Consider the following 17,929-nt stretch of genomic DNA (forward strand, 5'->3'; position numbering starts at 1 on the left):
TTTTGAGCATTAAGTCTACCATCTCTTCAGATAAATTATTCTAGTTTCTAGGCAACTTAATAAAATTATTCTAGTTTCTAGACAACTTAATAAAACTATCAGTACCAATCTGAAAATAGACACTACTATTAAATATTACATAACCTAAGAGAATGTTTTAACCTTTTCCTTGTAGTAGGTTGATATGCTATCCCTAACTCATTCTTACTTGATAATTTCAGGTATTTGGCACTCTTTTGAATTTCTTTACCAGTCTGAAAGATTTTAGGACACTGAGCGTAGTTGACTCTGAAAAAACAAAAGTTATATAAGCATGTTTATGTTTCTATAAAATGTATATATGAAATATCCATAACTCTTTTTGTAGCGTAGATTTCTGCCACAAGAATGTTTTACTTTTCCTTATGGGGAGAAACTAAAAAGCAGTGGTTCTCTCACATTTTGAAGTTAGACTGTTTTCTCAGCAAAAATAGTTCATAAAGAAATGTAACTTGATTTTATTCCGTAAGTACATACAAAAGTTATATTGATTTAATATCTATTCCCATAGAGAAGTAGTTTGTTGGGTGTCTGGAGAGTCTGGTGGGGAGAAAAGTTATTCATAAAATTGTTACATCCAAAATTTTCCTTCCCCCCTTTTTTTTTCTTTTAAAGGAAAGCATTTAGAGAAAAGTAAAGTGCAGCAAGGGAGTTGGCCCAGTTGCTGCAGGCTTCACCACTAGTGAATGTTTTATCTACAGAGCTCTTGCCAAGTTTCCTACTGACAAAGAAGCCCTGAAATATGAACCTTTAAGTCAATTCATCAGAAAACAAATATTACATATAAATTAGTTTGAGGAAAAGAAAATCATATACATTCTTTAACTTCCATAGTTATTTTGAAACAAAACAAACCTTTTGCCAAATTATGTAGCAAGCACACATAATTAGTACATTTTAGGTCTTAATATTGAATTTATATTTCTAGATTAGATTGAATTAACTTTGTGCCTCTCAAGTTTTCTAGCTTTATATATTGTAACTTTAGAAATACATTTTAAATGCTGCATTTATTTCTAGAAGGTTTTGATCAAGACAAAAGAAATTTTTGAAAGTTAGTATATTATACTAGAGGGACATATTAAAAATAGAATGAAAAAAACAGTGGAATTTTCAAGGGCTATTGACAAATAAAGCTTGTAGTTTTAAGTTTTTCTTAAGCTTTTTTAAAAGTTTTTGCGTTAATAACAAATGAAATATTTTTCTTTAAAATATTCCTATTGGCAGAAAACCCAAATCTACAGAACAACTCTCATTATTATGATACCAGCTATGAGTATTTTGCTCTCTCTGAATAGAGGGAGCTATATTAGTACTTCCTAATCCCCAACAATCACACAGTGGGCACTACATTACAGGGAATATAGTAAGCATTTTTACGTGTATTAATTTTCCACAATCCTATGTATAAGTGACTATTTTTTAAATGAGTAAACTAAAGTGTATGGAATTAGCTGAAGATGATGTGCGTGTAGTTTACATTATTTTATTTGTTGCTATTTAAAGTCATAATGCACTATGCACAGCAAACATGGAGATCTGCTGTCCAGATTCCACTAAAAAGAAGTAGTAGGCACAGCTACCAGAAAAGCACTGGGAAGGCAGACATCCTTCAGCTGGCAGTACTTAACAAAGACTGCCTCAGGGCAGAGAGCCCCACCTTCCCCTGGTGGCCTATGTCCAATGAGTAATGAAGGCAAGAGTAAAAAGACTGGTCATTCCATCTAAGATGGGCTAACTCTGCCTGGCTGTATTAGCTCCAGAGGCTATTGTCAGGCTTACGTTACACTCTGATTACTCATTTTATCCCATCCTGCTTCCCTTCCCTCCCTTTCACAGGTATTAATTCCAATAATATTTCCTAATAAATATCTTGCACACTAAACTGCATCACAGTACCTGCTTCCCAGATAACTCAACCTAGAATATTTCTGCATAATAATTAAATACATTTGTGTCTATGTTACACATTTCTAATTACTCTACACAATATTGTAATAAACATCCTTGTAATATATTTATAGATATTGGTGAAAAATTCCTGTTCAAATATGTCTGATATTTTTTATTTGATGCCCTATTTTGCTTGAGTTTAGGATTATACTTCTTATCCTAAAAACTCATTTTTATATATTGATTTACATATCTTGATTCACAACAGCTCTCTAATTATGTATTCCTACCAAGTCTAACAGCAAATATTCTAAGATTGATGGTTCTCTATTTTCTATAGTGCCACATCCTCCGATAATAGTGTAACCAGTATTACCACTGCATCAACTCTCTACATCATCTTCCCGAACTCCTGAGTTAGAAATCCACTCCAAATGTTGCAATATTTATTTTCATAAATCATTTCTAACTCTTATGTAGATAATGGGGTCATTTTAATTTTCCATCAATGACATAGGTGCTTTGCAATTTCCCTCCAGCAAAATAAAAATGTAATACAATTTTTCCTGCTTACTTTTTTGAAATAGATGAAATAGTGTAAGATATTCTCTTTATCTTTTTCCTATTTGATGAATTGAAGATGTTCAGGTTATTGAAGAGCTAGTCATTCAGTACAAGGATCATTCTCCTGTGTACTTCTATTACTACTTTTTAAGTGTTTCATTGTTCTGTAAATCCTCTACTTCATTGTGAGCTAAGAAAGGAGTAAGGGAAACAGGAAACAAGAATTCAAGCTACAGGCAGAAGTTCACTTTTCCGATTAAAAAAATTGGTGGAAGGAAACACAAAATCCAAACAATAAGTTAAAAACTAATATTTGAGATTTCTCAATTAGTTTTTATGGACATGACATATATCAATTATTGGGACAAATATCCCATTTAAGGTTAAAATAAGAAATATTTTTATATTTTATATCTTGGACAGACAACCATACTTTTAGAAAAAAATACTGAGAACTGTGAGTTTTCATAATCAGTTAGTAGCAGAGATAAGATTTGAATGGAAGTATCTGGGCTCCTAGCCCAATATTCTACCATTAGCCAATCAATGTTGCTCAGGCTACCTAGACATAATTTTTCATTTGATCTTCTATACAGTATAAACTAATAGTTTTTAAAGAAATTATAAAAATATTTAGGCAGGTATTCTTATATGGTATGATCTACATTTCTACATCAAAGATGTCACCACAAATGTAACTCATGCTAAAATTAGTTTTATTCTGTGTTGTAAACACAATTCCCATATATATATTTATACATGTATAAATATATATTTTTATATATAAATTTACACATATGTAAATATATATTTATACATGTATATATACATATGTAAATATATATATTTATACATGTATACATATATTTATTTATAAAACTATATATTTATTTATATATTTATATTTATATATAAATATATACATACTATATATATATATTTGTCCTTTTGGTCACTCAGATGACACATCTATAAGATGAAAGAAACAAAACCCCTAAAACCCTCAGACTCTTCTCTCATTCTAATCTCACATGAAAACAAATTCTTTAAATACTTCTGTTCTTTTAATGCAGCTAATTCCAGTCCTTTTTTCTGCTACATATATAAACATATATATATATATATATATATAATTTGTCCAAATCCCCAAAACCTGTGAATATGTTATCTTACGTGGCAAAAGGGACTTTACGCATGTGATTAAGATAAGGATTTTGAGTGAGGGGATTATCCTGCATTCCCAGGGCCCATTGTAATCACACAGCACCTTAGAAGAGGCAGAAAGTGCAGGGCGCGGTGGCTCAAGCCTGTAATCCCAGCACTTTGGGAGGCCGAGACGGGCGGGTCACGAGGTCAGGAGATGGAGACCATCCTGGCTAACCCGGTGAAACCCCGTCTCTACTAAAAAATACAAAAAAACTAGCCAGGCGAGGTGGCGGGCGCCTGTAGTCCCAGCTGCTCCGAAGGCTGAGGCAGGAGAATGGCGTAAACCCGGGAGGCGGAGCTTGCAGTGAGCTGAGATCCGGCCACTGCACTCCAGCCTGGGCGACAGAGTGAGACTCCGTCTCAAAAAAAAAAAGGGGGCAGAAAGTTTAAAGTCAAAGAAAAAAATAAGGAGATATCAGAGTGAAAGGGAGAGAGAGAACGAGAGAGGAGAGAAGAGAGAGATTTGAAGATACTATGTTTGCTTGATTTTAACCCATTGAGATGCATTTTCAATTTCTAACCTCTAGAACCATAAGGTAATAAACTTTTTATTATTTTTAAGCAATTAAGTTTTTGTAAATTAGTTAATCAGCAAGAGGAAGCTAACACTCTCTGCCTGTCTCTCTGATATACTATGCAGGTGCATGAGATGAGTAGCACTAGAATAGCTCACTTTTGTTGTTATGCTTTGAGTGGAGATAAGTACTTGTCACAACTCCACAAAATCTGGAGCTAATTTTTCCCGTTAAAAAAAGTTTGAGACAGCAAATTTTGCATTTCTAACAAAAATTACTCTGAGATTTTTCATGAGCATAAGTAGCTCTCAACTACATTTACTTACCACTGTTTGGAAAACCAATTACCAATATTTATAGGACAATGCTTCCATCATTTAAAGTGCAAAAGACGTTTGGATGAGCAGGTAATGTGGTGAATGCTATAATGTGCCTCCAGATTCTCCTTCTGAGAAAGAGTTGCTGCACTAGCTTCTGGGGATGCTGGCAACAGAAAGTCTTCAGCTGTCAGTCTCTTCAGGGACTGCCGGAGCTGCAGGCCCCCTTAACCAAGGTCATGCCCTTTCTCACGGCACCCCACACACAAATACTTGTCCCTGTAAGGAAATAAAGGACCAGCATCTCAGCCCAAATGGAGACAATGCCAAAGATCATACTAACACCTAAAGCTCCCACTGCGATCAGCTGCGACTGTCACTAGGCTTGACTTTTCTCTCTACTCACTCTCGCTTTCTTCTCTTCCCCTTCCCAGGTGTTGATCCCAAGAGACTTTCTTAATAAACATTGTGCAAACTAAACTCCTCCTCAAAAATCTACTTCTCCTAGAGTCCAGACTAGAAGAGACAAGATTCTTTGAAACCTAGTTCCACCTGTGCCACTAAATATTTGTGAGTTGAAGAACAAGTCATCCTTTGGTCACTCAGATGACATATCTATAAGATGAAAGAAGCAAAACCCACTAAAACCCTCAGATTCTTCTCTCATTCTAATCTCACAAGAAAAAAAAAATTAAAAATACTTTTGTTCTTTTAATGCAGCTAATTCCAGTCCTTTTTTCTGCTAGACCAAGACCATTTTCTCTCTCCTCAATACACATTAATTTGCTTCTTATATTAGTAAACATCTAGGATATACATCTTGGCATTCTCACTTCTTATATAGTTTATCCCACTCTACACTGCTTCCTTAACCAACTAGAACCTACTGCTACTACTTTTTCTGATCTTCCTTCAAAACTCTCATGATGTGTTCTTTAATATGTACTCTGTAAGACACCATTACTTATACAGCTACATGTATAATCTTTAAAGAAAGTCAGCACTCTTGCTCTTGACGCTGCTAGAGACAAATTCTGAGTTTACAGGATGAATAAGTCAGTGACTCCAGAGAAGTTTTTGGATGTTTAGTTTCTCCCTTGCCTTGGTCCAGACTGAATGAAAGTTTATGTTTCTTACTTAGGAGAATCAGGCATTTTTCAGATACAGTTCCTGAGAATTAAAAATAATTTAGGAGAAAACAACAGGCTAATTGGATTCCCCCAAAATTAATTTTAGGGCAGACAAGAAGATCAGTTACAAATAGCAGCAAAATAAAGAAAAAAAGCCTGACTCATTTTGATAACTCCTCCTTTCTTATCCATTTAATGCAATGTGTGTATGGAAATTTAAAAATAGAACTCTTTTCCAGTCTCACCTAAAATAATTTATAAAACTAAAACTGTGTAAAACCTAGGGCATTATAAATCTGCTTGAACAACAATTCCTAAAGTTGCATTTAAGCACATTGAAAAGCACTAATGCTGGGAGGGGCCAAGATGGTCAACTAGAAGCAGCATGATGGGAGACACTCACCAAGAAGAACCAAAACAGTGCACGAATTCTGCACCAACAACCGAGGCATCCAGGTTCTGTCATCAAGACTGACTAGACGGTTAGTGTGACCCACGGAGAGGAGAGAAGAGCAGGGTAGTGTGTGAGCCGCACAGGGCAGGGGAGCCCCTACCCCAGCCAAGGGAAGTGGTGAGTGAGCGTGCTACCTAGCCAGGGAAACCATGCTTTTTCCTCAGAACTGTGCAACCCACAGATCAAAAGATTCCACTCGTGAGCCCACGACAACGGGGCCTTGGGTCCCAATCACAGAGCCTCGCAAATTCTCAGTCTCCACTCAGCTGGAATCTACTTAAGACAACAGAGCTCCCTGAGGGAGGGGCAGCCATCACCACTGCCGCTGCCTGCTAAGTCATCTGAGCTCCTTGGAGGAGGGGTGGCAGCCATCACTGTGAATGTTAGCTTCCTAAGACACTAAGTTCCCAGGGGAAGGGCAGCAGCCATCACTGTATCTGAAGGATGCACTTTTCCTCTGCTGGAGCGGGGAAGACTGGATAGCTTGGTCCCAAGAGGTATTCCCCCACAGCACAGCACACTGACTGTGGCACCCCATGGCCACACAGCCTTTTTGGCCAGACCCTGACCCATCCCTTCTCACTGGGTGGGAAGGCAGGAACTCCAACAACTCCAGCCAAGGGCTCAGGGACAGAACTCTAATCTCCCTTAGCCTGAGTCCCTACGAGAAGGGGTGATCATAATCTCCATGGACCAGCAGACTTAGTCTTTCCTCCTGCAAGCTCTGAGGAAGCCGGGCAATCCTGATGACTGGGTTTCCCCCCAGGGCAGCACACCCTGTCCACCAAGGGACAGCCAAAGTGCTTCATTAAATGGGTCCTGGTTTCCTGGTTCCCATGCTCTCCAACTGCATGAGAACCCCCAACAGGGGCTGCCCAACACCTTATACAGGAGCATTCCTACTGGCATCATGTAGGAATGACCCTCAAGGTCAGAGATCCCAGGGGAAGGAGCAAGCACCTGTCTTTGCTGTTCTTTAGCCTCCTTAAGTGGCATCTCTAGGTGTGAGAGTGACCCAGATGAATAGGGCCTGAAGTGAACCCCCAGCAAACCTTACAGATGAGGAACCTGACTATTGAAAGAAAAACAAACAGGAAACAACAACAGCATCAACAAAAAAGGTCTTCACAAAAGGCTCATCCAAGGATCAGCAGCCTCAAAGATCAAAACTAGACAAACTCATGAAGATGAGAAAGAATCAATGAAAAAATACTGAAAACCCAAAATGTCAGAATGCCTCTTGTCCTCCAAATGATTGCAATGCCTCTCTAGCTAGGGTACAGAACTGAATGTAGGATAAGTTAGATGAATTGACAGAAGTGGGCTTCAGAAGGTGAATAATAATAAACTTTGCTTAGGTAAAGGAGCATGTCCTAACCCAATGCAAAGGATCTAAGTACCATGACAAAAAGGTACAGGAAGTGTTATCTAGAATAACCACTTTAGAGAGGAATATAAATGACCTGATGGAGATGAAAGACACAGCATGAGAATTTCATGAAGCATACACAAATATCAATAGCTAAATTGATCAAGCAGAAGAAAGAATATCAGAGCTTGAAGGCTATCTTGCTGAAATAAGACAGGCAGACAAGATTAGAGAAAAAATAATGAAAAAGAATGAATGAAGCCTTTGAGAACTATGGGACTATGTAAAAAGACTGAACCTATGACTGAAAGGAGCACTTGAAAGAGATGAGGAGAATGGAACCAAGATAGAAAACACACTTCAGGATATCATTCAGGAGAACTTCCCCAACCTAGCAAGAAAGGACAACATTCAAATTCAGGAAATCCAGAGAACGCAAGTAAGATAGTCTATGAGACTAAGACACGTAATCATCAGATTACATAAGGTTGAAATGAAGGAAAAAATGTTAAGGGCAGCCAAAGAGAAAGGCCCATTCACCTACAAAGGTAAGCCCATCAGATTAACGGTGGATCTCTCAGCAGAAACTCTACAATCCAGAAGAGAGTGGGGGCCAATATTCAACACTCTTTAAAAAAAGAATTTTTCAACCCAGAATCTCATATCTAGCCAAACTAAGCTTCATAAATGAGGGAGAAATCAACTATTTTTCACATGGCATTTACTCAAAAATCTGTCACATAATTGGAAGTAAAACACTCCTCAGCAAGTGCAAAATAACTGAAATCATAACAGTCTCTCAGACCACAGTGTGATCAAATTAAAACTCAACATTAAGAAACTCACTCAAAACCAAGAAACTACATGGAAATTGAACAACCTGCTTTTGAGTGACTCCTGTGAAAATAATGAAATTAAGGCACAAATCAAGATGTTCTTAGAAAACAATGAGAACAAAGATACAACATACCAGAATCTCTGGGATGCAGTTAGAACAGTGTTAAGAGGAAAATTTATAGCACTAAATGCTCATATTAGAAAGGTAGAAAGATCTCAGATACACACCCTAACATCACAACTAATAGGACCAGACTGAATCACAGCCAAAGTTTACCAGAGGTAAAAGGAAGAGCTGGTACTATTCCTTCTGAAACTATTCCAAACAATTTAAAAGGAAGGACTCTTCCCTAACTCATTTTATGAGGCCAGCATTACCTTGATACCAAAACCTGAAAGAGACATAACAAAAAAAGAAAACATCAGGCTGATATCCCTGGTGAACATTGATGCAAAATCATCAATAAAACACTGGCAAACCAAATCCAAGAGTACCTCAAAAAGCTTATCTACCATGATATAGTCAGGTTAATCCCTGGATGCAAGGCTGGTTAAACATATGCAAATCAATAAACATAATCCGTCACTTAAAAATGACAAAAACCACATGCTTATCTCAATAGATGCAAAAGGCCTTTGATAAAATGCAACATTCCTTTATGTTAAAAACCCTCAATAAACTAGGTATTGATTGAACATATCTCAAACTCATAAGAGTTATTTAAGACAACCCCACAACCAATATCATACTGAATGGGCAAAAGCTGAAAGAATTCCTCTTGAAAATCAGCACAAGACAAGGATGCCCCCTCTCACCACTCCTATTCAACATAGTATTGGAAGTCCTGGCCAGGGCAACCAGGCCAGAGAAATAAAGGTATTCAAATGGGAAGAGAGGAAGTAAAATTGTCTTTGTTTGCAGACGACATGATACTATATCTAGAAAACCCCATCGTCTCAGCCCAAAAACTCCTTAAGATGATAAGCAACTTCAGCAAAGTCTCAGGATAAGAAATCAATGTCCAAAAATCACAAGAATTCCTATACCCCAACAACAGGCAGGCACACAGCCAAATCATGAATGAACTCCCATTGACAATTGTTACAAAGATAACAAAATACCTAGATACAGCTAATAAGGGATGTGAAGGACCTTTTCAAGGAGAACTACAAACCGCTGCTCAAGGAAATAAGAGAGGACACAAACAAATGGAAAAACATTGTATTTGTTTTTCCTGTGGATAGGAAGAATCAATAACATGAAAATGGCCATACTGTCCAAAATAATTTATAGATTCAATGCTATTTCTATCAAACTGCCAGTGACATTCTTCACAGAATTAGAAAAAAACTACTTTAAAATCCATATGGAACCAGAAAAGAGCCTGTATAGACAAACAATCCTAAGCAAAAGAAACAAAGCTGGAGGCATCATGCTACCTGACTTCAAACTATACTACAAGGCTACAGTAACCAAAACAACATGGTACCGGTACCAAAACAGACACATAGACCAATGGAGCATAATAGAACCTCAGAAATAAGACCACACATGTACAACTATCTGATCTTCGACAAACCTGACAAAAACAAGCAATGGGGAAAGGATTCCCTATTTAATAAATAGTACTGGGAAAATTGGCTAGACATATGCAGAAAACTAAAATGGGATCCCTTCCTTACACCTCATAAAAATTAACTCAAGATGGATTAAAGACTTAAATGTAAAATCTAAAACCATAAAAGCTCTAGACGAAAATCTATGCAATACCATTCAGGGTCATGGGCATGGGCAAAGATTTTATGATAAAATCACCAAAAGCATTTGCAACAAAAGCTAAAATTAACAAGTGGGATCTAATTAAACTAAGAGCTTCTGCACAGCAAAATAAACTATCATCACATTGAACAGACAACCTAGAGAATGGAAGAAAATTTTTACAATCTACCCATGTGACAAAGGTCTGACATCCAGAATTTACAAGAAACATAAACAAATTCACAAGAACAAAAACAACTCCATCATAAAGTGGGCAAATGACATGAACAGACACTTCTCAAAAGAAGACATTTATGCAGCCAATAAAAATATGAAAAAAAGCTCAACATCACTTATCATTAGAGAAATGCAAATTGAAACTGCAATGAGATACCATCTCATGCCAGTCAGAATGGTGATTATTACAAAGTCAAAAACAACAGATGCTTGTGAGGCTGTGGAGAAATAGGAGCATTTTAAAATTGTTGGTAGGAATGTAAAGTTCAACCATTGTGGAAGACAGTGTGGCGATTCCTCAAGGATCTGGAACCAGAAATACCATATGACCCAGCAATCCCAATAGTGGGTATATACCCAAAGGAATGTAAATCATTCTATTATAAAGATACATGCACATGTACGTTTATTGCAGCACTAGTCTCAATAGCAAAGACATGGAACCAACTCAAAGGACCATCAATGATAGACTGGATAAAGAAAATGGAATACTATGCAGCCATAAAAAGGAAAAGATCATGTACTTTGCAGGGATATGGATTGAGCTGGAAGATAACATTTTTCAGCAAACTAACACAGGCACAGAAAACCAAACACCACATTTTCTCCCTCACAAGTGGGAATGGAACAATAAGAACCCATGGATACAGGGAAGGTAATAACACACACCAGGGCCTGTCAGTGGGACAAGGGGAGGGAGAGCATTGGGTCAAATAGCTTAGCTAATGCATGCAGGACTTAATACCAAGGTGATGGGTTGATAGATGCAGCAAACCACCATGGCATACCTTTACCTATGGAACAAACCTGCATATTCTACACATGTATCCCATAACTTAAAGTATGATCTATAGAAAGTTTAGGTTTTATTATTTTCAACTTTTATAGATCACTTAGTATATAACTTTCTAGCATTTAAAGTTATAAAACTTCAAGAATTCTTACAATAAAAATCTGTCATTCGGTCTAAGCAACAGCAACAATATCCAACATAGGGTCAGTTTTTCTATTAAATCTTATATGTAAGGCTGGGTGTAGAGGCTCATAGTACTTTGGGAGGCCAAGGAGAGAGGATTTTTGAGGCCAAAAGTTTGAAAGCAGCCTGAGCAGGATAACAAGATGCCATCTCTTTAAAAAAAGTTATATGAAAATATATTAACTCTTGCCTCACGAATTATTTTATAAATAGAAATAGTAATTATAAACTGTATTTTGTTGCCATTTACCAGACACACTTTATTTGGATTGGCATTTAGTGTAAACAACATAGACGTTTTCTAACACCAGATTATATATAAATGAATGATAATTTCAGCATTGTTTGCAAAAGTAAAAAGAAAAAGAAAAAAGAGGAAAGCATGTCTACTTCCACCACTCCCTCCTATAAAATTATGCTATGATTAAAACCCCAAAAATCATAGGGAAAAAAAAAGAGAAGAAATGATAGCAACAAAATGTTGAAATCTAGAAAGCATACACATGAGGAATAACTGCCCCAGCAGAAAAGACGAAGGTAAATCTAAAGTTAGCAGTTGGGAAAATACTGCAGAAGATTTCAAGGCTCAAAGATTTGCAGGCACTGTAACTGATGCCTCCATAAAATGTACTTGCAGGTGGAGTGAAAAGGGAAAGGCTTGAAAGAAGTTCTTATATGAAGAGTTCCCAGCTCAATTACCTAATCCAATGTACTTAGGATGGCTGGTAAGACTTTTGTGAAATGTCTTTGGTTTAAGACATATTAATTTAAATGTTTGATAAATAAAATACATAGCATTTGAAATTTGTACATCATGAAAAGATTTACCCATAGACTAGTTCTGAATAATAGTATCTGGTAAGCCCTGCTTAAAAGCCACTCCATTGTTAACTGCAACTACAAACATCATAGGTGCATTTGTTTAAGGCTTTATCTGCTGTCCACATAACGAGACAACTTCCTCTCTACTAACTAACAGAAGACTGAAAGCTTATTCTTTGGGAAAGTTAAGCCAGAGAGTCTATTGATTTATGTCAATAGGCAAAGATGAGTGTAGAGTACCAAAGTGAATACAGAAAGTTTAATAGAAAGTTGGCATAATGCCTGAAAAGACCCTTCCTGCCCTATCCCCCACTTGAAACGGTTGTAGCCAAACTTACATTCTCTTAAAATTTTATTTCTGTGTAAAATTTCTTAAGATAAGATATTTACATAATATGACATTTGAAAATACCCAATAAAGCAACAGCCAGGAGCCATTCTGCAGTAGATTATAAAAACAGCCATATAGTCTTCTCCTTGCATCTTGCAGTGTGACATTGCCGATCTTCCCACTAAGACTTGGGAACAATTTCCCCAGCCTTTGAATCTATGTTTGCTATGGGATTTGCTTTGGCCAAAGAACATTCACAAACATGATACAAAATTGATGCTTCATAAACCCTTGCATACTGGGACTTGATCTCTCACTGCACTTGGAATCCTAAGGCCGTCATGTAAACAAGTCCAATCTAACCTGCTGAACAAGGAGAGGAGAAAAACAAAGATTCATTAGCTAACAACCTGCCAACAACCACACATAAGAACCTATATCGTCCAGCTACCAGCCAACATGACAGTTGATCACAGAAGCATGAGCTAATCCAGAGAGATCAGCTGGGCCAGTTCAGACTCCACCTGAACCATCATGAGCTAAATAAATGGATACTGTTTTAAGCTAGTCATTTTGAAGTTGAGTTGTGATACAGTAACAATGAACTGATAAACCAACTGACCAATCTACTGTAATACCTACCATTTTGAACACAAAATTTCCCACTGACCTTCCGGAATCTAATTATTAACTAGAAAATTAAAGTCAAGTGCAGTCTTAACTCATATACAAGAAAAATAATAAGACTGAGAACAAAACAATGAAAAAATTAAACAAACTAGAAGTAAAAAAAAAAATCAGTAAAGAAAGATGAATGCAACATTATGAAACTTAGTTATGTCCTTAGAGAGGTGAGAGAGACTTTGCTACATAACAAAATATTAGATTATAAAAATGGAGCCTTCAAGAACAAAAAAGAGTCTATTGGAAATTTAAAATACGACTGCATAAATGAAAAACTAGGTAGAAATTTGGAAGATACAATTCAAAAAATCTGCCAGATAAAAATAAGAAGACAGAGAAAAAAGAGAAAAAAAAGAGAAAAAATAGAATAAAAGATAAGATTTTTAAAAATTTTTTCTTTCCAATTTTACTTTCACAGGCATGTGTGCAGGATGTGCATGTTTGTTACATAGGTAAATATGTGCCATGGTGGTTTGCTGCACAAATCATCCTGTCACAAAAAACCCTAAAATTTCTTAATAGTTAAGGACTTAGACCACACTCATCTTGCAGACAGACTCATGATGTCCTGTCTTGCTTGTTTTCTTGACAAGTAGCCTGCACCTGGACATATCTTTGTGATGCTTCAGAATAACTTCTCATTGAGCCTGATTCTCCACACCCACCAGCTCATTTGGGGAAGACAATATTTAGTCTTGGAAACCACATGCTAAAAGAGACATGGACAAAGTGAAGCATATGCACAGAAGAAGGACTTAGACTGTGAAGAGGCTGGGAACCATGCTAAATGAAACCAACCTATAGACCACTTTGTCACTTGTACAGGAGGGTGCAGCAGTATTAATGGCATTGCCAGCTCTGCTACGTTGTGAGGAGAGGGCATACACTGAAGATATCATACTAAGCTTCATAGTTGTGTTTTATTAAAAGTTGAGGTGGAAGCTTTTACAAAAATCAAATGTGAAATTCAGAAGTCTTATTAAACACCGTTGGTTGGCGAGAATGTAGAACCACGGCATTTTCATCCACTGCTGGTGGAATTGTAAACTGGTACCACCACTTGGAAAGTGAATTGTTTGGTAAAGGTGATGATACCCTCTGTCCATCCTTGCAATTCCCCTTCAAGAGAACTCCATGCCCTAGGGAAACAAATACACATATGCCCAAGAATATATGTACAAGAAGGTTCACAGCAGCATGGCTCATAATTGTTCGATGTCTGAACCAACCCAAATATCCATCATAGGTAGAATGGATAAATAAATTATGCTATGTTCATACAATGGAACGTTATACAGCAATAAGAAAAAAAACCATTATAGTTATAGGGAACGTGGATTTTATAACTATAATGTACACATGAAGCAAGTTTGAAATAATGCATATAGTATGATTGCATTTATATAAAGATCAAAATTTAGTCAAGTGAAATCATGATTTTTAGGAATGCATATAGGTGGTGAAACTATAATATAGTGAAAAACAAGGAAGTAATTATAATAAAAGTCAGGATAGTGGGAAGGGAGGATTTATAATTGGTAAGAGACATACTGGAAACTTCTGGGATCTGGTAACGTTCTATTGCTTGATCTGAGAGATATTATGTGGGCATTTGTATTATAATTAGTTGTTAATTGTACATTTATATTTTGTTTACTTTTCTGTATGTATGTTATAGTTCACCAAAAAAAGTAAAAAAAAAAAAAAAATTGACCCTTTGAACAAATGGTGGCCTATAGAGCAAATCATTAATAAAATGATTCTCTAATGGACTACTAGTAAGAAAGAAAAAGAGAAAATGAAAGAAAATGTGAGAATCGGTGTATTTGAATATGAATAATAAACATTTCAGAGAAAACAAATAGGAAATTATCAAAGAAATAATTCAATATGTTTTTAGAAGTTAGGAACATAAATTTCCGTATTACGGTACAATAGTTTTAAAAAGGCCAACACAGGTACTGTAATTTGTAAACTTACAGTTCTAGAAACAAAGATAATATCCTAAGAGCTTACAGAGAGAAGAGGAAAAGAAAGAGTTTATATGCAAAGTATCTGGAGTAAGGATGTTACAAGATTGTTAAAAGTAACTTTTTAGTTACATTTTTAGCAATTTTGTTAACTAAGGGTTTTTACTGAAATTTAAAAGCAAAAAATCATTCAAAGTTAAAAAGAACCAAATGCTAAACACCTTAAACATTCTAAAAGGAAATGATTCTTAACTAGAATTTTACACCTAGTAAACTTAGTTATCAAGTGTGAGAGGAGACTAATGACATTTTCAGGCATGTGAGATTTTAAAGTGTTTACTGTTCATGCAATTTTTCTTAGGAAGTTACTAGAGGAGGTGTTTCCTCCAAACATAAGAAAAAACAAAAGGAGGAGAAACATGGATTTCAGGAAACAATGGACCCATCTCAGGATGATAGAAATTGTCAGCAGGCTTCCAGAGCAAGCAGGCAAAACTGGGGTGGGAGGAGGGAGAGGTCAAAGATAGGAATCAAAAAGAAGATGAAGTTGGTAAGCTATCAGATGGATGAATTTGGAACATGTGCAGGGGCATGAAAAAGAACTTTCATGTTTGGTCTGTGTACTCATGTGTTATGAAGTTGAATACATGTGATATTGTTGTGAAAAAATTTATATAAAAAAATTAGGTTGTAAAAACATTAAATGCACATTGCTTATAAAATGGCATCAAAATATGAATTTGTTTTTACCATAAACTTTCTGCAGAGTTAATAAGACTACTGATTCTAATGCCTTTTCACATATTTCAAATTCATGATGCAACATCAATAGTGGCACAGGGGAGGAGGATTCTGTTGACTACTTACATTTAAAATTAGTCATTTATATTTATTTGATTCTTCAACAAACCAAGAAGTTAATAAATACTTATTTTTCAAAAAAATTTAATTGTTATTTGTATGTGCTAAGTGTATATATTTATGGGGTATGTGAGATATTTTGATACAGGCATACTGTGTATAATAATCACATCAGGGAAAATAGGGTATTTATCCCAAACATTTATCACTTCTTTCTATTATGGACATTCCGATTATACTCTTTAAGTCATTTTTAAATGAACTATAAATTATTGTTGTCTCCAGTCACTCTGTTGTGCTACCAAATAGTAGATCTTACTCATTCTATTTAACCATATTAGGTACCCCTTAACCATCCCCACACCGTCCCCCCACCACTACCCACCCCAGCCTCCATTCTACTCTCTATGTCCATGAGTTCAATTGCCTTAATTTTTAGTTCCCACAAATATTGAGAACAGCTGAGGTTTGTCTTTCTGTGCCTGGCTTCTATCACTTAACATAATGACTTCCAGTTCCGTCCATGTTGTTGTAAATAACAGTGTCTTATTCTTTTTTCTGATAGTACTCCATTGGGTATAAGTACCCCTTTTTTTATTATCCATTCATTTGGAGATGGACACTTAGGTTGCTTCCAAATCTTGAGGATTGTGAATAGTGTTGCAGTAAACATAGGAGTACAGATACTCCCATGTTTGATACACTGATTTTTTTTTTTTTCTCTTTTGGGAATATACCTATCTGTGGAATTGCTGAATCATATGGTGGTTCTACTTTTAGTTTTTTGAGGAACCTTCCTACTGTTCTCCGTAGTGGTTGTACTAATTTACATTCCCACCAACAGTGTACCAGGGTTCCCTTTCCTCCATATATTTGCCAGCATTTATTATTGCCTGTCTTTTGGATATAAGCCATTTTGACTAGGATGAGATTATATTTCATTGTAGTTTTCATTTGCATTTCTCTGATAAGCAGTAATGTTGGGCACTTCTTGATATATGTTTACCTTGTATATCTTCTTTTGAGAAATGCCTATCTGAGTATTTGGCACATTTTACTTGGATTATTATGATTTTCTTTGCTGTACAGAAGCTTTTTAACTTAAAATATCTGATTCGTCTATTTTCATTTTGATTGCCTGTGCTTTTGGAGTATTACACATACTCACAAACAAATTTCCCAGAAAAATATACTGGAAAGTTTCTCCAATGTTTTCTTTTAGTAGTTTTATGGTTTCAGGTCTCAAATTTTTAAGCCATTTTTATTTGATTTTTGTTTTGTTTTGATTTGATTTTTATATATATAAAGAAGTCTAGTTTTATTCTTCTCCATATGAATATCCAGCTTTCCCAGCATCATTTATTGAAGAAGCTGTCCTTTCTCCAATGTTTGTTCTTGGTACCTTTTTTGAAAATGAGTTCACTATAGATGTATAAATTTATCTCTGGGTTCCATGTGCTTTTCCATTTGTCTATAGGTCTGTCTTTATGCCAGTACTATGCTGTTTTGGTTACTGGAACTCTGTAGCATAATTTGAAGTCAGGTAATGTGATTCTTCCAGTTTTATTCTTTTTGCTCAGGATGGCTTTTGCTATTCTGGGTCTTCCGTGGTTCCATATAAATTGTAGAATTTTGTTTCTGTTTCTGTGAAAGAATGTCATTGGTCTTTGGATAGGGATTACGTTGAATCTGTAGATTGCATTGGGTATTATGGACATTTTAACAACATTGATTATTCCAATACATTAACTTGAAAATGTTTTCATTTTTGGTATTCTCTTCAGTTTCTTGAGTGAATGTTTTATAGTAGGGGCTCCCCAACCCCTGGGCCAGGGATGGGAGCCATGGCCTGTTAGGAACTGGGCAATACAACAGGTGGTGAGTGGTGGGTGAGTGAGCAAAGATTCATCTGTATTTATAGCTGCTCCCCATTACTCACATTACCACCTGAGCTCCGACTCCTGT

The sequence above is a fragment of the Macaca thibetana genome, chromosome 4, assembly GCF_024542745.1.
Source record: "Macaca thibetana thibetana isolate TM-01 chromosome 4, ASM2454274v1, whole genome shotgun sequence".
Classification (NCBI taxonomy): domain Eukaryota; kingdom Metazoa; phylum Chordata; class Mammalia; order Primates; family Cercopithecidae; genus Macaca; species Macaca thibetana.